At 44.6% G+C, this 22,984-nt stretch overlaps 1 protein-coding gene and 1 long non-coding RNA gene across 2 annotated transcripts in view; one reads left to right on the top strand and one right to left on the bottom strand.

Annotated features, from left to right (window-relative positions):
- Window positions 1–22,984, top strand: part of ADGRV1 (adhesion G protein-coupled receptor V1) — a 2,034,994-nt gene that overhangs the window by 1,693,765 nt on the left and 318,245 nt on the right. The gene's annotated exons all lie outside the window — the stretch shown is intronic.
- Window positions 1,195–11,566, bottom strand: LOC144819467 (uncharacterized). Its single transcript, XR_013607387.1, has 2 exons — window positions 11,299–11,566; window positions 1,195–1,448 (listed from the first exon to the last, which is right to left on the bottom strand). It is a non-coding gene; the product is annotated as an uncharacterized LOC144819467 (long non-coding RNA).

Raw genomic sequence — 22,984 nt, forward strand, 5'->3', positions numbered from 1 at the left:
TAAAACGAGGCTGTCATACCTGTTTAGCTGGGCCATGAGGCAAGGTGGGCTACTGGGCCTCAGCTATGGAGCTGAGGCCATTCACATCTGATGTCCTTGGGTTCATACTCCTATGTCTCTGCAAACGTTAGCTCTTAACTCCTGTTAGTAGGGATGGCAAGCAGCCACAGATTTCTCAGGCAGGTAGCATGGGTGTGTTTCAATTACAGAACTCAGAAATCATCCAGCACAATACCTTATTGTCCAGTCCAGTGCTTAACTTTTATTTTTAAAATACTTTAATGCACTCAAAAGATGAAATGCTATAAATTACAAAATGCAGGTATAACCCTTTTTGGCACGAGCCACGGTTCCCTCCTTCCCACCTTCCATTTACCCTCTCTCTCCTAAACTAGGGGTTGGATCAGGCTACAGGTGCATCGCTACTCCTCTCTTTTCAAATTTGTTCACTCAGTTAATAGTCTCTGTCTCCATATTCATATCTCAACAAAGCAGGTTCTTCAGAAGTGCCGGTCATGGGTCAGACCCACAGTGTGCATACGGTTCTCCTTTCTCTTCTGGTAGGAGCTGGGAGCGCTTTAACATGAGGCTCCTGTCCTTGGAAGCAACATCAGAGGCCACCTTCCAGAGTCTGTTCTGGTAGGTATCCTGGATAAGCTCCAATTGGTTTCAAAAGCACTTTTAGGCTTTGTCTGTGTCAAAAGGTGAGTTGCATAGTTTGTGGTAATGGGCTATCACATGTACTTTTTTGGCAGTGACACAGCTCCAGTTCAGCTAATTGTGACGGGACAGCGATGCGGTTCACTCAGGTTCAGGCTCATTTGGATTGGACAGCTATGTGATTCGTATAGGTCCAGAAAGTCATCATAGGCACTGGCCACAACTTCAAGACTTGCGGGAGTCCGGTCTACTCAGGCACAGTGTTCGAGTTCATAGTGGCATGGTACACTCAAGCCCTCTTCCGACTGCCACAGAGCAGGCTACTTCTTAATCACGGTAGGGTCAGAATACCTTCAAGGGATTTTAATAAACAACAAAATTTAAATACACCTATAGAATCGAATCATGTGGGCTTAGTAATTTGAACCCACTGATGCAGTTTATGCAGCAACAGAAATTATATGTATTGGAAGACTGTCACTTATTAGTAATCAGTGGAAGGAGAGAGCAAAAAGGAATTAAAAGGCGGGTGTATGCAGACAAAAAGTGTTTAATCTTTTTCTTTTTTCAATTCAAATTAAAATGTTGGGTACAAGAAAAGGCCAAGATGCAGAAGGGTAAATACATTAATCTACACAATCCTTACTACATCAATTGCTAAGGCTTTTCTACCTATTACAAAATTAATTAAGTATTCAATGGTAGATAAAGCCACAGTCGATGTTTCGGTCTCTATTCTTTCGTGTAGGAGACCATCCTCAGGACATGGATTTCATTTCTTGAGTACCCTAAAAGTGATAACAGATTAAAAATTAAAATACTGTCACAGCCCATTAAAGGGATGATATACTTAATATATATAACACCCGGAAAAGCTCTCAACTACTAAAAATAAAATTATATTTCTACATACCTATTAATCATAACACAATCATGACAGTTGTAGATTAACAGATTCAATGCATATTATAAGCTTTTCAAATGTCAGGCCCTGTTCCTGGTTATACATAATAAAAATAATGGCAGGCAGACGCTCAGTGTAGGGCAATACCAGCTGTACATCATGCAGGACACATTCCCATCCCAACATGGACTAAAGCCCAAAATAAACTGCTTTGGTAGAGGGACGACGAACTGACAGAATTACACCCACCACCCCAGCAGGTGGGTTAGAGGAAATCAGATTTCTCCACTCAATCTCCAAGCATGAATATGGATGCTTTTACGGTTCAGATGTAGGAACTGCCACTCATACTGTGAGAGGAAGTTTGATCTGATTGGAAGCAGAAGAGGCAAACACAAGGATAGGCAGCACAGATCTGAGTACCACACTCTCATTTGCCAGTCAAGAATGATCAAGATCATCTGCGCATTGTCCTGATACCTCTTCCTCAGATCCCGAAAGGAAACAGAGGGATGGGAGGAAATGTGTAGTGGGAATGGTAAACTCACCTTAGATGGAAAGGGCTCCCTGCACTGAAAACCTAAGCACAAGAGATCCGTCGCAGAACTGAACCACTCCGTGCGATTTTCAAGATGATGCCAGTAGATGGGGCAGCATGTTCAGGGACCCTCCCAGCTAGTTCATGACCAAACAGACATCCTAAATACACAACTTCAGAACTTGCAGGCACATGGTATCCATGGTATACAACGGTTACCACACATTTTTTACGACGCGGTACCGTTACCACGCTACTTTTACCACGCAAGTCGTTACAACGACTTGCGCTGGGGGGCGCTCCAGGATAGTAAATAGTTTAATTTACTATCCAACTCCTTTCCCTAGAGTCCACGGGGACTGGAGTTGGAATAGTAAATTAAAAAATGTACTATCCAGCGCCCCTCCACGCAAGTCGTTGTAACGACTTGCGTGGTAAAAGTAGCGTTGTAACGGTACGCGTTGTAAAAGTACGCGTGGTACCGTCATACATCCGGTATCCATACGCCCCTGCTTGTTACCTTACCACTTCAGGGTCATATTGCCTAAAAGGCCTTGGATCAATCAATCACAAATGGACTGTAGGGACAGCTTAAGGCCCGGTGTATTATATGTTTTTTACCTTGCTATTGTCATACAATTGATAGAATAAAATGTTACTTACTTACATACTTATATGGATCTCAAGGTGATTGATGTGCAACTATTGGCCTCTCCTCTCCCACTCATAAAAATGACCTCTCTAGACAAGTATGCAGGTCTCTGTGACTACCATGGCCACCTCTGGTGGGGGGCAGAAGTGTTTCCAGCATGTGACGAGTTCACACATTATGTTCATCAAAAAGTGGCACATTTACTTGGGTGTTCGGCAAGCTTGCGTGTGTATTTGGATGCAGTTACACCTGAAGAAGGGCAGTTATTGCTCGAAATGCATTGGGTTGTATAAACTATGTCCCGCTAAGAGGAATGGTGAAACCTCATTTGTTGAGATGAAAAGCCTGGATTGGCATCTGTTGAACTGCATAGATCTGCTGTTGTGTGTGGCACACCAGCATCAAAAAAAGGTCAACAGGCCCACGGTGGAGGATTATCAGGCCTAAAGGCAGAGCCACCTCCCAAAACGCCAGGATCATAGCCTGTATGTCTTGAACTGCAGAGGAAAAAATGACAGCATTGAAAGGGCGTGTGTCCTGCTCCACTCCAATTAATAGGAGGTAAAAGGAGTACTGAAGGATGGGCTTAAGGAGGTTAATCTTTATTCAACTGTTGTACTTTATGTTGGGATATGGTCAAAATTAACTGTGTCTTTGGAAATGTTTCTATGTTTTGGATCTGAAAAGAGGCAAACCGCGGCATGGGTTGGTGAACGGTTGGCTGACACCGGAACTGCATAAGCAAGAGGGCAAACAGATTTCACTAAGCACCTGGGAAGAAGCCACTGGTGGAAGTCCAGATGCAGGGTTTCTCTCAAATTCGTGGGACACATAGGTGCACCAGAGGAAGCAGAGTGGAGTTGAAGAGGACCGACATCTCCTGTGGGAAAGTGGCAACCTATGCTGGGTTAGTGCCAGGTGCTGCAAACTCTGGGAATAAAGCAGGAAGCTCCAGTTCAAGGGACCACATCAGGGCTGAATCAGGTGCTGGGTTGATCTCAACCAAGATGGGAGACTTGGAAAGCAACATTGAAGCTGGGATCAGGGAATGATGCGGTCAGATAAAAGTCCTTTCCCTGGAATAGGGTCTGCACCAAGAAGCCAAAAAATCCCTCTTACGATGCTTCTTGTGCCTAATTCTAGAAGACAGGTCCTTGTCCTTGGAAGCTGTCCTCTTACATGCATTACTGGTTGCATGGAAGCCAGAGCAGCATCTGAAGCAGGACTTCTGTCTGGAGTGGTGTCCTGCCCACGCCATGTAGAATTTGGACTCCCACACCTTGGCCTTGACATTTTTGAGTCCACATTGAGTTCATAACTACGCTTGTATTTGGGCCCCAGCCACCAGAGATGGAACTTGTGTGGCGGTCCAATAGCAGCATTTTGTTCTTGCAAGAGATACAGAGTGCAAAACCTGAAAATTCAGTGTAGACATCCTAGGAAATACTGAACGGTATGTATAATTTGGAGAAAATGTTCGGGGGAGTGCATAGAAGGCTTGCTCTGGAGTAGGTGGCAAGCGACTGTGTACTGCTGAGCTAGAGTAAAATTCAAGCCAGTGCATAATTTGAGGCAGTATATGCAGACGAGGGCCCACCAGCACTCATTTTTGGGTACTGGCACTTATTTTTCCTGAAGAAACTGTGAACCACACAAAGTGAGGCTAAAGGATAAAAGGGTAAAGAAGAAGGAAGTAAAAAACAGTAACAAAGGGAGAAAGCATGGATGAAAAAGAACCTCCGAGTGTGAGATAAAGAACTAGGACTTGTGTAGTGGTGAATTAAAGATCCATAAGGTGAAATCAAGACTATACAGCTTTGGTATTCAGCACCCCGGCCTTTGGTTGTGCCAGCCGCATTCGTCTGAGCAAATCTTTGGGCACCGGCACGTATTCTTTTACAAAATAAGCACTGCTTCCAAGTGAGATGAAAGCAAGTGCTCCAGAACCTGGGCAGCAAGTAGATATATCTGTGCCAGAGCGGAAACCGGGACGCACACAAAATGGAAAAAGAGGGAACAAGCAAATCAGAAAACATTACCAATAAGTAACACCTCATTTGTTATTCTCTAATGGTATATGTAAGCACAATTATCATCCTTTTGTGGTACACATCAAATTAGATAGTTATTAACCAGTGGCAGCTGGCATGTCCCGAGGGTGGTGAGGCAGGTGGGACATTAATGAAAATGTCATTAAAAGCACTTACCTGCCATCACAACTGCGAGCCTCCTCAATGGTCTTCTCTCCTCGAGGCAGGCTCCAAACTCCCAAGCCAATCCTGGTGCTGCTTTCACCAGCATGCGAGCAGTACCAGGATTGGTAGGAGTGGCCTCTATCTGCGCTCAGAAGAGTATTGGAGGATTATTCTTTCTCTAACCCAGCTGCCTAAAGACAGCTGGTTTAGAAAGGTTTAAAGTGTGAATGTGTGGCTTGCTGTTGCAATACAAAAAGACCGGCGAAAAAGACATGCACACTTTAAAATGAAAGTGCCCTGCTCTCTCTTATGCTGCCAGTCAACAGCAGCCTTGCCCCCATCCTGACGCTCCTTTCGGGACGGGATGCAGAAAATTAAAATGGTAATTAATTAACTTCATTACCATTTTATTTTTCGTCTCTGGAGGCATTTCAGTGGGACAACACTCCTCCGATCAAACGGTGGAGTCGCCCCAATCAACTATGAAGCTGCCATGGGGCGACAAGTAGTGTTCAACAAAGCACAGACACAAATAAAAAGTTAGAAAAGTTATCCTTTCATTTGCGTTTTAAAATGCAGTGACGACCCAGCTGCTGTCTAGGCTTTAAGACAAAACAATGTTAAATTGGTTGCCAAATAAAGAAATAGCCTGGCTGCATTAAAAATTCTACAAAAACACTTTAATTAGATATAAATAGTTGAGATGGATTTTTCAGCAACTCTCTCTTTGCAGTCCTTTTCTTTTGATGAGTTAAATCGAGGTGTTTCCATGGCAAGTCTTTGAATTCATTATAAGTGAGTTTGGTTTTCTTGGAAATTCTGTCCCTGGGAGGGAGACGGGTTTATTTCTTTCTCACTTCAAAGATGGAAGCGCCGGCAGTAAACTGAAGACTTTTCTCGGAGATCTAGATATTTCCTTAATAGCTTAATAGTCCCTTTTAGTTACAACCATCATAAATTGTTCTGCAATACAATTGCAGTCCTTTCAGCTATAGTAACAAGCATATTGTCATGAAGTGACGCTCCATTAGCATCTGTTATGTCGAGCTAAGGGCTGGAGTAATGGACCATAAAATACTATGGTCAATAGTAGGTCATAATCTGAGAAACAAAATGAAAAAATCTGAGTCTGTTTTTAGAGAGACAAGTATGAGTGATGGAATTTATGTAGAAATGTGTTTTCGAATCCCTTGGTCTCTTGGTACCACTACATGTCCCATGTTACAGTCATTTGCGTTATGCTGTGGGACTTTGCCAGGAGCGATAGGCGCTCCATAAATGAGGTAAGGAGGTCTTCCAACCTTCTACTAGACCCATGTGAATGCAGTCTCTGTTGCCTGAACTTTGTGAGTTTTTTCTGCAGTTGTTCACCTCCAAGGAGAGACAGGATTTGCAACCTTTTTTGGGGGGAGTTTTATATGACGCAAACTCGACCCGGAGGTATCAGAGCACTTTACATGGGCACAAGTTATGTTACAGACAGACGCAATTAATTTTTGTTAGGTATGAGGAAATTAAGTGATTGGCCCAGAATATCAGAATGTTGAGCATCCCTGTCGAAACTCGTACCTTAGTTCTCCAGGTCCGAGGTCGACCGCCATAGCCGTTAGGCCACATTCTGTCCCCTTTCAACCTAGCCTTCTGCAGTGTGATCGGTTTCTTCTGCCGATTATGGTTTGTCCCAGCAGGAGTGTTCAATAAGGGATTCAGAGCTGGCAATGATGATGAGCCGGTGGTTGCAGGGAACTTAGGGGCATATTTACAAGCCCCTATCGCCACAGGAGCATCACTTTTAACAGCATTCCTGTGGCGATAAGGGCTTTGCCTTATTTACAACGCGGCGTTAAGCTTAATGCCGCCTTGTAAATAAGGCCTCCTCCTTTCATGCTACACTTAGCATAAAAAGGGGCGGGCAATGGGTGTTGTGGTGGGCATTCTGCTGCAACACCCATTGATTTTGCCACTGTCCCTTATTTACAAGGTTGGCATAAATAGGTAGCGGCGCCAACATTAAGACCAAGTAAAACCTGGTCTTCACATGGCAAAACGAGGAGAAATGCTTTATCTCTCCTAGTTTTTGCTGTTTCTATGTGTCCTGCATTGTGCAGCACACATAGAAACAGCAAAATGCCATTAATGATTGTTTATGTACAGGAAGATATCTGTTCATGTACATAAAAAATCATTGCAGCACACATAGGAGTTACAAATTGCCATTTGTGATTATTTGCAGGAAGGGATACCTTCCTGCACATAAACAATCATTCCCCCCCCCAATGTAGCCCCTATCGTGCAAGGGAGCCTGCATTGGTGCTAGGGAGCTTAATTTAGCACTAGCACTAGTGCTGCATCTTTGTAAATATGGTGCATCCCTGTGTTTTCGGAATGGCAGAGCGTGGCGTTAGCAGTTTGTGCTTAACGCCACGCTCCGCTGTTCCTTTGTAAATATGCCCCTCCATTTTTACACATCAGTATTTGACCCAGAAAAAAGATAGAGCAAAAAGCAAGAGTGAAAGAATGAGGGGGAGAAGGATGTGAAAACAGTGACAAAGGGAGAAGGCAGTGATGAAAATGAACGTGCTGGAGTAAGTTTGAAGGGAATGATTATCAGGTGATGGATTAAAGATCCATGAGGGAAAATCATGACTCTGGAGCCATGGTTTTCGGCACCACAGCCTTCTGCACTAACTTCTGTGCAAAAGTTTGGGCCCGCCACTCATTTTTTAAAATAAATTAAGTGCTGGACCTTCCACCAAATATGTGTGAATAATTCCAGTGTCCTCTAGTCCCATGTGTCTCATTCTCCAAGTTTACTACTCCCAGTGCCACCCTCACCATTTTTTTAAGTATTGCTTCAATGACATTCGGTAGGAAGTAAGCAAAACTGTGCATTTTTCTCCACTTGTTACCTACTCATTTGTGATAGCAATATCTATGTCGGTTGGGCTATAATAAAAGTGTGGGAAGGTTAGAAATTGCCATATTTAGACTTTTTATTCGGAAAAGGAACCTAAATGCACAGTTGTATACCTCACAGAGAGATCCTTAAATTGTTTGCTTTTTAGACCTCACAGGTGCCATTTAAAATGGAAATTGGTAAGCGTGCTGAAAATGTGAAACTGTACATTTTTAAGCAGCTTTGGCATTTGGTTTTGTTTGTGGTGCCAAAATAGAAGTCTGAGGGTAGAAAGACCGCTGCATTTGAGCATTTACGCCTAAACTATATAAAGCCACTGAACCTGTGGGTATTATAAAGTGAATGTCTGCGCCGTGGACACAAAAATAATTATTTCATGCTTCTGAAAAAGGTTGGACAGCCACTTCAAACTGGTGTTAAAGAATTTGTCCGAGTGCAAAAGAGACTGAAACCCACCCCAAAACGGGTCACCGGCGCTCTGCTGGGGTCATTTTAGTGAGACCAACTCTTTAGACAAATAGCTACATAAATTTGGTAGTGCTTATATGATCGCCTTAACGCATCAACTACTTGCTATTGTGTGGATTCATTAAGGCCAGATGTGTGAGAGTTGTGGTAGGGCAATTGCAGATTCGCAGCCCTAAGGAGGTTTGCTCCTGCCCACACAGTTTTGCATAATTTTTATAAAAGGGGCAGTGCGTAACTGTGCACTGAATAACCTGAATTACTTTGGATGGTTAGATCTATTTTGCTTTTAGAAAATCCCTGAACATATTTAATTTTTTTCCAAAATATCATTAGTAATCCTGTTGAACCTAACATCCTTGGCCTGGTTTTCCTTCAACCTTTTTCCTTCTATCCTCCTGTTTCAGCTGACTTTGTTTTTGCTGGCTTTAGGACTCTGCACACTTTACCACTGCTCACCAGTACTGGAGTGATTGTGCTCTCCTATAAACATGGTGACATTAGCTTACAACAAAATGGCACATTTAATTTACTTGTAAGTCCCAAGTACAGTGGTACTACCTGTACCCGACTTTATAGATATCTGCAAAGTCGGGTACAGGTAGTACCACTGTACTTGGGACTTACAAGTAAATTAAATGTGCCATTTTGTTGTAAGCTTAGCTAATGTCACCATGTTTATAGGAGAGCACAATCTATAAAGTCGACCAGAGATATGTGGAGTCTGCAGTTTATCTGGGGATGAGGATTAATGCAAATGTGGAGAAAATTATACAAGAAAATTATGTACCCTTGATTGCCGCAATAGACAAAGAATTAAGAAGAATAGATGTCTTACACTTATCTCTGATTGGTAGAGTGAATGTTTTAAAGATGTCAATGTTTCCGAGAATATTGTACTTATTTCGTGCCATACCTCTGCTAGTAGAAGAGGGTCTGTTGAAGAAAATGGAAGCGGTCTTCTCCCAATTTGTGTGGCAATATGGGAAAATTCGTCGATCTTTGGCTCGATTATCGGCACCTCTGGAGGGAGGGGGACTGTCTGCTCCAAATTTGAGGCTGTATCACTGGGTGTGCCTAATGATGCAAACGAATGTTCTATTTAAATATGACAATATGGCTGTGCCGATTGGTCTAGACAGAACCCCCACAATATATGAATTGATAGTAGGTGGGAAAGCATTGGGGCTCCTAACATGAGAGATAAATCTTAGGTATTTTAAAAGGAGTAAAAGTAGGGTGATGCTTAAGGCTTGGGGGCACCTGGAAGTCAATAATGAGGTTCCTGAAGATTCCGAAGATTAATAGTATATTAGATCTGTGGCGGTCAATTCCATTTGTGTATCTTGGACAGAATAGTAACAGTAGGTTATGGAAGGAGTTGGGTATTAGTAGTTTGGGAGATGTCATGGCTGAGGACGAACTACTGGGATTTGACACACTTCAGCAAAAGTTTGGTATACCTACTAGTCAATGGCTCTTATATAAACAACTGGAGCAAACAGTTAAGTCAATCAGACCTAGGATTTCAATTCAGGAGCCTAATTCATTTGTGAACTATGTTAGGAATGGCGGCAAGAAGATTAAAATCGGTTACAGCTATCCCTTGCAGGGTTTGGGGGATGACATCGGACAAATCGAATCTGATTGGGCAGAAAGAATTGGAGATCCGGATATAGATATAGACTTTGCCTTAGCATTGAATAAGAAAATATTAAGAGCTTCAAATTTAAAGGCACAGCACTACAAGACTATTTTTAACTTATATTATACGCCTGCTAAGCTGTTCAAGTGGGGTAAGAGAGAAAACAATAGGTGTCCCAGGTGTGACCAAGGCCCTGCAGATTTATCCCACATGTTTTATAATTGTCAGAATCTTACTCCAGTCCTCAAAGAAATTGAAAGGTTTTTAACGGGGCTGCTAGAGCAACAGATCACTCTATCCCCTACTATTGTTTTGATTGGTAGAGACGAAAATCTAAAACTAGAGAATGAGGCCGAAGCATTTATTTTTCTATGTATGGCTGTTTTAAGGATTTTAATCTCGGCTGGCTGGAAAGACTCTGTAGCTCCCACTTTCCAGATGTGGTTAACTAGGCTTCTGGGAACTCATAATATAGAGGAATGTTTGTACGATTTTAAAGGAAAGAGGCTGAAAGAATTTGGTAATAAGATTTGGGCTCCTCTTAGGAATTGGAGAGAAATTAGATGAATAAGAGTTTACAGATCTATAGGTGACGCTGAGTATCTTCCCTTATGTATTACTGTCCGTAACAAACATGGTTGTATGTCTCCTACGATTGTATTTATAAGATGTATACTGTATTTTCAATGTCTGATTTTATCCTGTTGATTAATGTATTAATGTATTTATGTATTTTTTGTGATACCCGGAACCATCTCAAAAAAAAAAAAAAAAAAAAAAAGGTACTACCTGTACCCAGGGCCTGTAAATTAAAAGCTGCTACAGGGCCTGCAGCACTACCCACTTAAGTATACTTTTAAACATGACTGAGGGTTGACATTGCAGCCTGTGTGTAGTTTTACACTGCCATTTCGACCCGGTGAAATAAACCTTTTGCCAGACCTAAACCTTCCTTTTTAGGTCGAGCTGGTAAACTGCATCCAAAGGATGCAGGTGTCCAGCTGGAGACCTAATGTGTCTGTCTCGGGGGGAGGAGGACAAGAGGGTGTTACGAGCTTGAAAGCGGCCGGATTTGGGTGCGCGAACGCGCACGTCGCCTCCGTCCACGCATGCGCACACAGCCAGCCACCACACAGACTGAAACACACGCGCGCTGCTTACTTTCACTTTACATCCCCCCACCAGTAATCGGATCTTTTTACACACGCACGCATGCATGCATACATACATACACACACACAGACACACGCGCACACACAGGCACACACGCGCACGCGCACGCAGGCACACAGACATACAGGCAAACACCACCCCCCCCTTACCAGGCTCGCACCACTGTGGCCAGCGTGTCCAGGTCTTCCAGCCGGCCGGCCGCCGCCGCCGCCGCACACCACTGATAATATCCTAAACACCACTGTGAGCCGCGGCAGAAGTTGAAGGCGATAACCTTGAGGGCAGGAGCTGCGCATTACGTTGTTATGGGATGAGAAGGTCGTGAGGATGGTCCTTTTACCCCCCCGACCCCCACCCCATCCCGTTAGGTCGCACACTAACGGTCCCTAAGGGGCTCTCCGTGTATTTCCCTTCGGCTCCGGCCACTACATGATAGCCACGCCCCGAGACTTCCGGCCCTTTGTCCCTCCTTCCGGACGTGGCTCTGACACTGATTGATCAGCTTGCCCGCGGGGAGCGAGGAAGCCAGCTGAGGAAGCTAAAAATGCGCCGGCGCTGAGGACTATTGGAGGAAGGCAGAGGGGGAAGATGCAGCATGGCGGGCGGGCGGGCGGGCTGCAGCAGGGCAGCTCCCGCCACGGCCATGCAGCCACCAACATCCTGCTGTTGGGCGCCCTCAGCTCCTGCACCGACTCCGCCAAACAGGGGCACAGCAGCAAGGTCAGAGCGCAGGGTACGTCCGTGTGCTCGTGTTTTTGATAAAGCTGTATATTTAAAATAAACACACGAAGGGCATTCCCACCAGTCTGCTATGTGAGGGGTGTAATGAAGGCTCCTTTGAGACAACATTCTTAAGAGATACACGGTGTGATAAAGAAAGCTCTCATACACTATACAAGCACACAACCGATTTTAAACATATCCAGGTTGATGTCATTGCTTGCAGTTCCATCTATTGGTCGTTGCAGCTAAAACAAAAACTGGAAGTCCAAACTCGTAATATAAATCATGCAGAGAAGTATTAGCTGTGGATAAAACTGAACGTAACCGAAAATAAATAAAAACTGAAGTCTCCGTTTGATAAAGAGAACTGACTCCTAGGGAAACAGATGTTGGGAAGGGGCTTTGAAAATATATCTCGAGGCCTCGATAATAAATCAAGGAACTGGCTTTCTACTGCTCTCGTGAGATGACAGGCCTGCGAGTTTCCCAGATGTGGACAGTCTGTGCTGCGCTTTCTTTAAACGATGAGAACGTGTCCTGTGTTTCATTTCCTCTCTGGATTGTTTCGTGTTCCTTACGACACCGGTATATTCCAAACACATATCTACATGCACGAGACAGCTTAGACCAAGGCAAGGCAACAGACAGGCATCTCACTACGGCTTTCTAACCTTTCCTTTTCACATATGAAAGTATTAGGTCTAAGAAACATTCTGGGTGGTAACAGATGGGCAGTCACACTCCCACATATTGCCCTCCAAAACAAACCTCTTCTCATCCTGAATATAAATGCTTTTCCCTGCATGGGCTTGTTATGTACACTGTGCCTTAGCTACTGATTGATGATTCCGCATAAAGAAAAGGCATTATTCCATTCTGAATATTGAGTACCTAGAAAATATTCTTCCTTAACGAGTTCCCCCACAGGAGTAATGTAGAAATAATATATCCATGATATAGCTTCCTCCCTCATTGAGGAGATTTCTTGTCGTATTTCTATGTTTACTCTGAAGAGAGTAAAGCGGCTTCGTGGCAGCATCCTAAAAATAAACATAAATCAAACACATAAGGGGTTTTCTGTGGGTGTGTATGAATTATTTCCAGCATCAGCTGGTGAACTTTGAAAGGGATCCTTGAATTGCATAAAATGAGTGATTCAAGCAAGCCGACTTCCCTTATGGAGGTTTGGGGGAGTTACCCCAACAACGTTTTTGAAAAAACAAGGCCAATTGGGACATTTTACATTACAACTATAACACATTTAGGCAAAATGCCACCGTAGGTGTAAAGTGGTTCTCTTGAAATATTCTAGTACATTCAAGGTTTGCCAAGCAGTAGTAGCTCACCGCCCACACCTTCAGAACATGATGGCAAAACTGTGCATTTTCAGTTTAATTTCTTTAAATATTGGCTCTAATGCTATAAGTTTTATAAGTAGTTCACATTATCTATGTATGGAAGTTACAAGACTACCCTACAATTATTAAGACGTATAGATCAACTTTCATCACTTCTCCTGTCAGCTTCCTTTCATTTTCCCATCCTGCTCATTTTTAGGTCGAGCTGGTAAACTGCATCCAAAGGATGCAGGTGTCCAGCTGGAGACCTAATGTTGTCTGTCTCGGGGGGAGGAGGACAAGAGGGTGTTACGAGCTTGAAAGCGGCCGGATTTGGGTGCGCGAACGCGCACGTCGCCTCCGTCCACGCATGCGCACACAGCCAGCCACCACACAGACTGAAACACACGCGCGCTGCTTACTTTCACTTTACATCCCCCCACCAGTTATCGGATCTTTTTACACATGCACGCATGCATGCATACATACATACACACACACAGACACACGCGCACACACAGGCACACACACACACACACACACGCGCACGCAGGCACACAGACATACAGACATACAGGCAAACACCACCCCCCCCTTACCAGGCTCGCACCACTGTGGCCAGCGTGTCCAGGTCTTCCAGCCGGCCGGCCGCCGCCGCCGCCGCGCACCACTGATAATATCCTAAACACCACTGTGAGCCGCGGCAGAAGTTGAAGGCGATAACCTTGAGGGCAGGAGCTGCGCATTACGTTGTTATGGGATGAGAAGGTCGTGAGGATGGTCCTTTTACCCCCCGACCCCCACCCCATCCCGTTAGGTCGCACACTAACGGTCCCTAAGGGGCTCTCCGTGTATTTCCCTTCGGCTCCGGCCACTACATGATAGCCACGCCCGAGACTTCCGGCCCTTTGTCCCTCCTTCCGGACGTGGCTCTGACACTGATTGATCAGCCTGCCCGTGGGGAGCGAGGAAGCCAGCTGAGGAAGCTAAAAATGCGGCGGCGCTGAGGACTGTTGGAGGAAGGCAGAGGGGGAAGATGCAGCATGGCGGGCGGGCTGCAGCAGGGCAGCTCCCACCACGGCCATGCAGCCACCAACATCCTGCTGTTAGGCGCCCTCAGCTCCTGCACCGACTCCGCCAAACAGGGGCACAGCAGCAAGGTCAGAGCGCAGGGTACGTCCGTGTGCTCGTGTTTTCCAGTCCCTTTGCTAATTCAGTCCTCTTACACCTCCTCCTTGTCTGCTTCCCCCTCTCACGTTACACCCCTTCGTGTCCTCCTTTCTCCTCCATCTCTTCCACCCCTCCGAGCACATTTCCCCTCTCGTCCGTTATCATCTTTATTGGCCTTTTAACCCCCCTCCGCCTCCTAAGCAATATAAAGGGACTAGCTGTTTTTTTTCTAGCATTAACAAAACCAACACATGCACACGCGTCCTCCCCTACCTCCTCTCCCCACCCATGCACTTGTTTATTTTAATATTTAAATCCCCCGCTGCCGCCACACACCGCCTGCGCTCCAGCTGCCCCACCACTGAACATCAGATTTCAGTGTCTTAAGGTATCTAGTCACAAAGATGAGGCAGTGCATCAGGTGCGGATGAATGTGACAAATGAGCGAGCAAATGCCATGGGGGCATGAGGATCTTGCATGTCCTAGAAAGAACATTTGGACTTGCCCTTCTTACATTACCCAAAAGAGAAGCAGCCCTACCAAGTAAAACACACAGCGTCTCATCTGCACACCCCCTAACCCTCACACCCCCTCACCCTCACACCCCCTCACCCTCACACCCCCTCACCCTCTGTGCAACCATTCAACAACTGGTTCAAATATGTTCTGTCAATGTTTCAAGCTTTATTACAAATGTAACAAAAAGATGTTAAATTTTCACTTCTGTTCTTGGATTTTCGTCACAATAAAATACTCTGAACATAATCTTCACAAAAGTTATTTACAAAAGTTTAAGCTATTGCCATTATAAATTACAATAACTTATTTAAGTATTAATTATTTGTAAAAATTAACAGCCATTGTTATTTGTAATATCAATACATCTAAGTCGCGTAAATACAACACATATTGCATTAGAAATGCTATAGGTGTCGCATTTGCGAAAGTTATAACTATTAGCATTGTAAATGACATAGCTATTAATTTAGCTATTTTCAAAAACAAAACATAAATAAAAAATTTGTCATTTACAATACCAATAGCTCAAACTTTCCTAATGCGAGACCTATTGCATTGTAAATGCTTGTTTATACATACAAGTTACCCCTAGAGTAGGCCCTAAACTGTCCCTAGGTTAGGGTGCACTGTATTTAAAAAGTTGGACATTTACTTTTAACTTTTACATATTCTGCTTGCGAAAAACTCTTACATTAGTTCTTCACTACTCCAACGCCTACCTCTTCTACAACATTAGGTTGCCTTATTACCTTTAATAAGTGATAACTTTCAATTGAGAGCAGATAAGAAAGTCCAGTTTTTTGTCTAAAGAATTGTAATTTAAACCCCTGTTTAATGGGAAAGTCATATTTTAAGTCACACTTCTAAAGATGCAACTTATAGACAGTTTCAAGAAAGAACCAATGATGGATGGAATGCTGAACAAATCAAACATTCACCCCCAGTCACAGATCTGGGTTAAGTCCATTGTTTTTTTGCTCACCATGCCATTCCAGTTTGCACCCAGCCATATGCAAATACATCTTGACCCTGCTCCCCATGGGAACAGTTCTGCACGAACTGCCCGACCAGGTCCTCCCTGCACCAGAAACAATCATCCTGGGAAAAGTTTCGGGGAATCACTCCTCATCAGCCAGGCTAGCTTGAATCAGGCAGCCTAGCGAGCATGAGACCCACGTCTGGGTATACCCTTTCCACTTAGAGTAACAAATGCAAAGTTGCCATTTTCTTCCTCCAACTATCTCGTCTCTGCATCCTTATCTTGATTCACATGATGAGGTGTAGTCGGCTCTTGGTCTTTTTGTATTGTTGCCAGACAGTGAGACAAAAGGGGAATAGGTGTTGGCAGGATGGGCCATCTCTGACGTGATGAAGCGGGGTCACCTCCCACACTTACACATCACAAAGGCTCTGCTTGAGCACTCTCACAAAGGGTTTAACACTAGTCTTTTGTGTCCCCAGTCAAGCTGGGGCCAGGGCAGGGGGACAGGAAATTCCAAGCACCTCTAGGAGTGCAAACCTCCAGCACCTTCTCCTGCTTCAAAGTAAGTTCCAGGTATGAATATTGGATCCTCAGACCTGACTTTTCAGTACACCTTGGGACTTGTGAGAGAATCAGAAGGACTGCTGTGCTGCTCTGCTGCCGTGCTAATCTGCTGCCCTGCTGTCTTGCTGCCTGAGTGAAAAGGACTGGACCTGAATCTTGAACCCAGGACCACAAGCGTGACTCTAAGGGCTAGTTAGCTGGTCTGCTGATCAGAGCCTCAAGGACAGAAAAGGCTCCAACCACCTCAAAACCAGCACCTGGACTCTGCCTGCTGTGAATCTTGGCCCCCAAGAGGTGTCATCCCAGTTTTAGTCCCTTGGAAGTGAGTCTGAAGGTCCTCTGCCTGCCCAGCTGTGGTCCTACAAGCAGCACCGACGCTGTGCAATGCATCTCCTCGCAGCCGCATCGGAACCGCTGCTGTGTGATGCAACCCCGAAGCAGGACTGCATATTAGCTGCAGCTTTCTCAGAACTGCCTCTGTGTGACACATCTTCGACACAGGCTGTCGCATCGTTAGCCCCTTTTCAACTGCATCCTCAATGATGACGCACAACTTTATATAGCAGCCCTGCAGCTTCTTCGGAACTGCAGCTGTGCAATGCATGCTCGATGCCGGTCTTTGCATCACAAGCCACTCTTCAATAGCATCCATAACGATGACACAGGACTCTGCATTAGAACCCCACAGCTCCACGGAACCACTGTTGCATGACGCATCTTTAATGCAGGAATTCTCAATGCCTCGCAAACCTGGATGTAAGGTCCCTTGTTTGGTGGGCTGAACTTGATCCCTATTTCTGGCCCATGCGTCATCATGGTTGGCCTCAACTTGTGAATTTATTCCATTCTGGCACGACCAGATAATCACAGTTGGCACATGTTCTAAGCACTGTTTTCACTCAAGTCTTTAAAATTGCATATCTCCGGTTCTACTGGTTGGATTTTTGTTGTTTTAGTTTCAAATAGTTTATAAATTATTGTCTATTTTTCTAAATTGATGTGTTATTTTTCTTGTCTGATATTTACAACTTTTTACTCTTTGGAGTGATGCATAAATACTTTAAAAAATGCCTCTAAGGTAAGCTTGACTGTTAGCTTGTGTCTTCACCCTAAAAGACATTATGGTTGCTGCTTGAGTAGGTTTTCACCCCCCTCAGCCAGGAACCCAATTTCCTGCAAGTCCGTTTTCCAACTGTTGTATTGAGTATGAGCAGAACACTTTGGAATTTACCTCAGAAAATCAAACAATAGCTACACAATGATCGTTAAAACAATATTTATTTTAGAGCAGCAAAGATGGGTTTTGATCTTCTCCCACCAAATACATTGCTCTGATAATAAGCGCACTGGTTAATTTCAATGTACTATCTGAACATTTTTATGTCGGTACAAGAGATATTAACAAATTGTGTTTGGTAATAGGTGACTGAGAGTTTTGTCCCTCATATAATATTTACAAAAACATTTGAACCACCAGTTTCAGGCAGACTTTGTACGCAAGATAAATTTGCTGAGCCTTGGTGGTGGAACTTTTATCTTGAATTGTTTTTTCAGTCCATAGAAAAACACTATGATTTCTGGTTCAGTAAATACATAAAATCCTATTAAACCTTCCCGGAATACAATTTTTCTTCCAATGCAGCTAAACCCTTAGGTCTGGCATAACAGCACAGATGTCGCTCGACCTTTTCGAAAATGAACTTTCAGAAATACTACTGAGAGAGAATCTTAGTATCCACCTGTGTCTTGGTTTCCCGGAGTACATCTCATTGAGCAGACGTTCTGTGCCTACACTTAAAAGTGTGTTTATGACAGAGCCCCGTTCAGAGTGCCACCGGCGAGCAGGGTTTCCCGGACCCAATCATGCGGGTTAAGGCCTTTTATTCCTGATGTCCCAGAGCCAACCTTCTATGGATCCCGAGCTATTGGTCCAAGTACCCCTTCAGCACTTGACTCTCAGTAAAAGCGTGAGTCAAGCAGTCCAAGGCTTCTTGGGGGGGAGGTAGACATAGGGGGATGAACACAGGATCACAACTCAAAATATACGTAGCAGCAGCGATAAATAGTCCAGAAAAATACTTGCTTGTCCAATAAAAGAAGTATTTATCTATGACTAAAAAGTAAAATATGACAATCAAAAAAACATTAAAAATAGTCCCCTGAGGTCTGGCCTCTAGTGTTTCATAGGCAGATCCCTAAAGTCCCACTCCCCGCAAGCTAGCAGTAATGGTGTTTTCCCATTCAGGTTTCAGCCCAACTAGTAGTCTGAATCTCAGGAGTCCCACTCTATCTCTGTATTAAAGTCAAAAGTGTTCCATTGCCGAAGCGCTATCTGGCAAGCAAGTTCCCCCGTAGGTCAACTGGGCTGAAATCAGTCTTACCTTCACCAGCAGGATTGGAGCGACTGGAGTCTCTTAGTGTGCCTTGTCTGCAGGCACTGATGCTGCAGCAGCTTTCTGCGGTAAGTCTTACACATGGCCCAGGCAGGCTTCGATTGGCTGTCCTCGAGTTCCACAATGGATGCGGCTTGTTTTTTTTTTATGCTCCTCCAAGCTGTGCCAATTCTTTGGGTCTTCCCACAGGTAGTGGTGGAGGTGCAAAGATACTGGTGTTGATCCTCAGCCATGGCTCAGGGTCACCATGGTGGCCTCTCTTGTCCAGTGATGATTTCCACTAGGTCACACATCTTACTTGGTCTTGGATGCCCACTCTGGCAAATTGGGTCACGACCATTCCCTGCACACAGGGTCCAACCTGATTGCACAGCAACACTCTTCACGGCGGCCCAACCTGGCATGCGTTCTCACCGATTTAACCCCACACATAGGCCCTGGCCCGCTCAGCATTACAGTCATTTTCAAAAATCCACCTGGTATACGGAGTTACTGACTTTGCACCGCCATTGAACTACTGCTCACTTGGCACGGCAGTACACTTCACAGTGATCCCATCTGCCATATGGGGTTTCTGACCTTCTGCGCTCAAGTGCAATGGTCTGTACGGAGCAGCAACAATCACGGCACACTTCATGGTGACCCTCCTCTGGCATACGAGGGTCGCTGACTTATCCTGCACAGAGCAACAACACAATTTTTGCAGCAGCCATCTCCTCACAGGGAGCCACAAGCTAGGATTCCCCACTGGACCTCACTCCCTCCAATGCTCTCCTCTTCCTCCCAGGGGACTCCAGTCTTGGCAAGCAGGCAGGCGCTGGTGCTCCTGGCTCCAGAGCAGGTGGTCTTAGATTCTCTGGATGATGGTTCCTCACCCAGCTGGGGGACTAGTAGGCCTTGGCACCCAGTCCTAGTCACAGGTAGAAGTCTTGCAGAGTTTCTTCCCCTCGCACAACCAGACAGCTGACAGTTGACAGTGTTTGGGGTATCAAGCTTTCCTTCTTACATTCCATTTTCAGACACCAAATGTGATTTATGGTCTTAGTCTTTGACGTTTATGTTAGAGGTCTGCTTCCTTTTGAAGTGCTGACTCCTATGATCTCGCTTCCTCTGCGGTAGGTGTAATTAAAGGTTACCCCAGGGCCTCAGAGCTACTCTGTAAATGGGAATTACCTACATCTAGCCCTAAGCACCTTAAACTCCATAAATGCTATTGTGAGGCGACCTCCTATTGCATATGTGACTGTTCTCTCTGCCACCCATTTCCAGTAATAAGACTTAACCCACTCTCTGCTGGGCAATAAGCTGGAATCCATTACTTTCCAAAGGTTTCTCAGACCTAATTCAAAAAGCAAGGTTTGGATGTTACAAAACCAACCAATCTTTCTGAAATGATACAGCTTGTGAACCTCTTCAGTAGCAATTGCGTAGTGGAGAAGCTCAGGTATGTTTTTAATGTGGAGCCAAAAGAGAAGCCGGCGAGCCTCGCCTTATCCACTTTTGTAGTTCTACACAAATCTAACCTTAAAGGAGTGAGCGGGGTACTCTGGGGGAGGGAGCAGAGTGATCTTAAGGATTTGTTTTCAGTAAGAAGTAGACCCTCCAGATTACCAAACCCCCAGATTTCAGCCCCATACAGGAGCGAGCCAACCACCTTCTGGTCATATATCTGAGGCGGGGCTGCGATCGGTCTAGTTTGTGATGTCCTATGTTCTAAAATTAAGGCCCAAGAAGTCTTCCTCTGCTGTAGGATTCGCTTCGAAACATGTTGTTTCCATGCAATTTTCTCTGTGAGAGTTACACCAAGATGTACAGTGGAATCCACCCTTTCCAATGATATCCCCCCCCATGTAAATTTCCCTTTGAATGCTTTGTGGGGGTTCAATAACAGGAGTTTTGTTTTTGAGGTGTTGACTTCTAAGCCTCTCATCTCACAGAAAGACATGAAGCTGTAGTTGAAGGCCACTCAGGGGTTTAGAGACTAATAGTGTATCATCCGCAAACAGCAAAGTAGTTATTTTGACACTCCCCAATGTGGGCGCATCTGTGTGGACTTCCGCTAGGTGTTTCACCACCCCATTTATAAAGAGCGTAAATAAGGTGGGAGCTAGAACGCAGCACTACCTCACCCTACTTACAATACTTATTGAGTCGGTCAGTTGCATTTGATCTCCCCATTGTACTTTAGCATAATTTCCCTTGTGAGTCGTATTAGAAGTGAACATATGTACATCAGTGAACAAGGCTGCTTGGGTGGCCGAAACGCTTTTGATGTTAATAAAAGTTAATATTCATCACACTTGTACGCTCTGTCGTTATCCTTGGTACAAAGGACAATATGGATATATATATATACATGTGTCTATCTCCGCTCATTCCTCAAAATACAGAGAAGAATCTGCACTCCGTTCATGAGGTCGTGAGAAAACTTCATTTATTGGGCAGAGGAGCCAGTATCAGGACGTGTTTCAGCTTTTCACTAAGCCTTTCTCAATTGAAAAGGAGTGCCTGCCGTGTTTTCATCAGCGTCTATATGTGCTGCACCTCAGGTTAATAAGACCATTGTGATTGAAATACTTAAAGCTTTCGTTCCCACTTTAAAGTAACTTGCCCAGTCATTGACTTGTGTCATAAATCACTTCAATATGCAGGAACCATCAAAATAACACTCACTGTGAACCAAATGTTCTTTGATAAAACCGGCACTCCTTTTGAATTACTTGCAGTTCATTTTTACCGTCAGTGCATCACAGTGGATAGAATAATTTCCCATTCGAACAGCAGGCTCTGCTAAATTCAATATTCCAATCTTACTCACTCCTCCACTGGGCAAATGCCCCTTGTGACCCAGCTCCGAAATACCTTCTATCCTCAGGAAAAGTGCAGATAGCAGGTATGAAGGAAATTCCTGCCATGAGAGTCACTGCAAACGACTCTCCCCGCTGTTGCTGCACCCTTATCTTCAAAACCTCCTTGGTGAGTTTTGGGACATGCTGGCTTCATTAGTAATGACCCATCACCGCTAATGCTTCAACTATATATATATATGTGCATATAAATGTATACATATACCGCTCTTGCAACACTAGACCAATCATCAATCTCGGCTAATCTTAAATTGCAGCAGTTTAGAACAGTGCGCATATTGTTCCACACGTCTGAACGCGTCTCAAAATGGACGGGAGATGCACCACCCGGAAATTTGGGGCCACGGAGCTCCGAATCAGGGAGTCTCAATGCGGAGGCATCCATGGAGGATTGACAAGCCGGATGTGCGAGTGGAGGCCCATTGGTGGGCTTGAAACAGCTCAGACAGCGGCACATAACTGAAGCACACACTACGAGACCCACAAACCAACGCGGACTCATTCGAGTCGCCCATTGGAGGGCTCATATTTTTAAGTGGGAGGTGTGGCCTCTATGCCAAAATGACTGTTGCGCCGCTGAAGAGTGCAATGAGCACGAAAAGCGTCTGGCGTGAATCGACAGGCATGCTGTAAACTGGATCCCACCTATTAACCCATAAGTGTGTCTCCCATGGCACCAGTGTTAACGTGCTGTAATCTACAGCAATGTTTAACTGCTAAAGTTCACTGGAATATCCAATAAAGATCAAATAAAGTTCGGTTCAAAATCTGTTTTAATTCACTTTTCTCTTTGTTCAAATATTACAACAATCCTTAGTTCCAATGCATTTCGGTGTTTAATCACACCTTCTTCAGGGAACGTCTAAAAATAAACAAAACATACATTTGTGTCACTAGGGTATTTGGTTTTCATGTGTTTTGCGCGCTGCTGAACATCTGATGAACTAAGCGTAGAATGCGTTTACATGGCCATGGTTACAATGTAACAAGCAAGCTTATGTGTTTATACGTTAAGGAGACTTCGCTCGATAATGGGAACCTCGTGTGGGTCTCTAAAAACAATGTATCGCATTAAATGCCAGGGGTCGACTGCCCAGCACTGACGGGTAGGATTCAGAGACTTCTGTACCCCTGTTTGCAACAAATTGACTTTGCCCTATATTCTATACACCATGTCTGCCGACGCAGTACGAGGCCGTGTGGAGGCTTCTAAGGGAATGTTTACGGACTCCTCGGCTGGGGGGTCCGCTTCAGTGGTTAATACAGTTTCGATACCAGA

Source organism: Lissotriton helveticus, chromosome 2_1 (assembly GCF_964261635.1).
Source record: "Lissotriton helveticus chromosome 2_1, aLisHel1.1, whole genome shotgun sequence".
Classification (NCBI taxonomy): domain Eukaryota; kingdom Metazoa; phylum Chordata; class Amphibia; order Caudata; family Salamandridae; genus Lissotriton; species Lissotriton helveticus.